Genomic DNA, 4140 nt, shown 5'->3' with positions numbered 1-4140 from the left:
CATATGGTATTAGAGCTATTGGAGCTTCATTGATTTATTTTGGGAGACATCTTGGAAGGCTTCTATTTTTGGATCTGAAGGATTGTGCTTTTTTTTAAGGCATCATAAAGCATTTTTGACCTCACCATTACGTCCAGGAGGCTGTTTCCATAAAAATCGAGTATAAACTCGACCTATTTTGGCAAAAGTTGAATTTTGGGTGTTGGAGAAGTTTTTTGCTCAATTCAAGTGGGTACGGTACATAATTTTTGGATTTTTTCAAAAAAAAAAAAAAAAAAAAATATTTTTTGGGGTCCGTACCTTCTACCCAGTTAGTAGTGCACAATCAACACCCAGTTAGCAGTGCACAGTCAGTCGCTCAGTCAACATTTTTTGAAAATTTTTAGACCCCTCTCCATTGAGCAGTTTGGATTTTTGGGTCAACTTTGGAGGCTCATAACTTGCTCAATTTTGCTCCTTTTTGAGAGAATTTTTTTTTGATTTGGGATAATTTTTTGTGCTCTTTGCAGTGGTGTAGTTCTTTTCTTATTTTAGTCCACATATTTTTCAGAATATTTTGGATTCTCTCATCTGTACCTATCCAATCCTAAATTTTGCAACTTCAAAGGCTTCGTTTGAGATCATATGACCTCCTTTTCAGGTGCCATTTTTTTTTGAAAGTACATTTTTTTTGTCTACTTTCATAATATATGATCCATTTTCAGAGATTTTGAGTGGATATTGTACTTTCAGATATTGGTCTTTTTTGGCCTACTTGGTACTTGTAATTTGCTTGGATCTTAGTTTAGATCACTTGCAGTATTAGTTTGAGTCTCTTTTGGCCTTATTAAGGCATTTGTAAAGTTGAATCCACTTTTCCATTTTTCACAAGTGGCCCATTGTACATGCACTAAGTATAAAGTGCCAAATCATCATTTTGGGGGGGTTCTTTGATTGAGTGAATTTGGGGGGGTGTCTTGTGTGATTGTGTCTCTCTTTCGTTGTGTTATTTCATTTTTTTTGCCATGAATCCTCATAAATTTCCACCTTTAACTCCACATTATTATGCATCATTGAAAATTAAAGTATGGAGCAAATTAATGGAAAAATGTCGAACGCATTACATAGATGGAACAATAGCAACACCACTTGATCCTAAGGTTGATCCTAATGCTCAGTTATAATGGCTCACTAAGAATTGTATGGCTCTTGGAACTTTGCGTAAGTATGTATCAGATGATCTCATTTTTTACATTGAGAAGTGTACTAAAATCAAAGAGGCTTGGGATATGTTTCAGAAATTGTATGGTCAAATTGATGAGAATCAAAGGTTACGAGATTGACAATGACCTCACCAAATTGGATCCCAAGAATTTTGATACAATCCAAGATTATGTCACCAAAGAAAATGAGCGAAGAGAAAAGCTTAAGGATTGTGGAATTGACAAAAAGGATGCTCAGTTGATATTCAACTTGTTGGACAAGCTTGCACCTGAATATGCAACATTTGCTTCTAGCTTCCAAACTCATCGTTTGACAGTGGGGAGTTCCTACACTATGCCTTCATTTGATGCTTTCAAAGAAATGTTAATATTGGAACAATCTAAGTTATTGAACATGGGGTTTCTCAAGTCTTCAAAGTCCAAGGCTTTGGTGGCTAATCAAGGGAGTCAAGGGAGTCAAGGCAAAGATTCCAACAAGAAGAACAAGCAATGTAAGTCAAAGACACAACAAGAAAAAGGGAAATCATCCTCTCCATCATAAGGTGATTTTTCATCCTCTTCCAAGAAGGGGACTCCACCTAATAAGGATAAACTAACTTGTGCTTATTGCAAGAAGTATGGTCATGATGAGCATCGATGCCACACCAAGAAAGTTGATGATTTGACAAATCTTCTTAAGAAAATAAACATAAACTTGCTATCTTCCTACACAAAGAAGGATTCATCTCCTTCCTCTTCCTCAAAGTCTAAGGGAAAAGGTCAAGCATTTGTGGCAACGATAGGTTCTTCACAGCAGTGGATACTTGACTCGGGTGCCTCTTATCACATGGGTTCTACAAAGGAGCAATTTTATTCATTGGAGCCATCAAAGATACCTCACATTTACAAAGGTGATGATACATAGGTTGAGGATGAAGGGAAAGGTTCAGTTGACATGGATGATGGAACATTTGAGAATGTTCTCTATGTTCCTAACTTGTCTACCAATCTTCTCTCTATCTACCAAATCACTCACTATGGGAATGGGAAAAAGGTTGAGTTTACACCTGATTCAGTTGTGGTAAAGGAACTTGATGATGATGCCTTGGTAGCAGTGAGACAAGTCAATGAAAACTCAAGGATTTATTCATTCTCCCACTTTGTGCCAAGTTCTCCTTCTAGGGCCTTGGTTACTCATTCAAATTCAAAAAGTAAGCTACAACACGAGTGGTTTGGTCACCTCAACTACCGCTGTCTTCAGCAGCTCAGCACTAAAGACATGGTCATAGGTCTACCTCGAATTAGTTTTTCAGAGGGTGTATGTTCAATTTGTTCCATGGGCAAGCATCCCGAGGAGAAGTTTGATAAGGGGAAATCTTGGAGAGCTTTGGAAGTTCTTCAATTTGTTCACATCGATGTAGCAGGTCAATTTCCAACACCTTCATTTAGTAAGGCCCACTATATCCTCACCTTCATTGATGACTACTCCCGCTCCACTTGGGTCTACTTTCTTATTCATAAGAGTAAAGTATTTGATAGATTTCAAGACTTCAAGACTCGTGTGGAGAAGAAATCCGAGAAAGTGGTCAAGATTCTTCGCACAGATAATGGAAGGGAATATGTGAACAAAAGACTTGAGGATTTTTGTACATTTGAGGGGATTGATCTTCTGCATTTTGTTGCTTACACTCCATAGTAGAACGGAGTTGGACAAAGAAAGAAGAGAACTCTGAAAGAAATGGCTAGCTATATGATACATGCACATTCTCTTGATCCTGCCTTTTGGGAAGAGGCTATCAATTGTGCCACACACATCCAAAATCGGGTTCCTCACAAAGCTTTACAAGGTATTACTCCTTTTGAGGCTTGGGTTGGTAGGAAATAGATTGTGAAATATTTTAGTCTTTGGGTGTCCAGCATGGGCTCACATACCTCCGTAGAAACGCAAGGCATTGGAACCTCATAGTAGGCCTTGCATATTTGTTGGATATCCTGAGGGTGTTAAGGCATACATATTGATGGATCTTGAGACACACGAGGTGTTCATTGAGTTCATTTTGAGGAAATCTCTCCTAGCTTAGCCTCTCTACCTCATCCACCTTTCTCCATTATGGATAGTGATGCTAGTGATTCAGATGATGAGACTCCTTCAAATTTGACTCGTAGGGTTACGTCTCTACAGGGTCCACTTGCAGTTGAGAGGCCTCATTCTCCACCTCTACCTAGACCTCATTGGGCTCGACAGACACTTGAGTCAGTGGGTTATCTTTTTGGGGATGCTTCAGATACACAGACCCGATCAAAACATGAGGACCTTCCACATGCATTCATTTCTACTGGTTTCGATGCATAGAAATTTGGGGAAGCATCAGAGGTTCCTGAGTAGGACCACACTAGTGAGGAAGAGTATAGTTCCTTGATGAGGAACAACACATGGGAGTTAGTCCCTCTCCCTAAGGGGAGAAAGATGGTTCGATTTAAGTGGATCTATCAGACCAAGTTTACAATGGATGGTAGTGTGGATAAGTATAAGGCTCGGCTTGTTGCGAAAGGTTTCTCTCAGGTTCCTTGTATTGACTATACTGAGACCTTTGCACCCGTAGCCAAGAATAACTTCATTCACTTGACACTTTCTATTGTTGCAACTCATGGTTGGGCTATACAATAGATGGATGTGAAGAGTGCTTTTCTTAATAGGGATCTTGATGAGGAGATTTATATAGAGCACACAAGGTTTCATCTAGGGTACTTCCTTGGTTTGCAGACTAAGGAAATCTCTCTATGGCCTCAAGCAGGCCCCCAAGGTTTGGTACGCTAAGATGGATTCCTTTCTTCTCTCAGCAAGGTTCACCAGGTTTCATTCCTATCTGAATGTCTACATTTTGCGACAAGATGAATATCACTTGATACTTGTGCTCTATGTTGATGATTTGATCATTATAGGGAGCACCACATCCAT

The sequence above is a fragment of the Cryptomeria japonica genome, chromosome 8, assembly GCF_030272615.1.
Source record: "Cryptomeria japonica chromosome 8, Sugi_1.0, whole genome shotgun sequence".
NCBI classification, from domain to species: domain Eukaryota; kingdom Viridiplantae; phylum Streptophyta; class Pinopsida; order Cupressales; family Cupressaceae; genus Cryptomeria; species Cryptomeria japonica.
Note: the sequence above shows the minus strand (reverse complement) of the source record.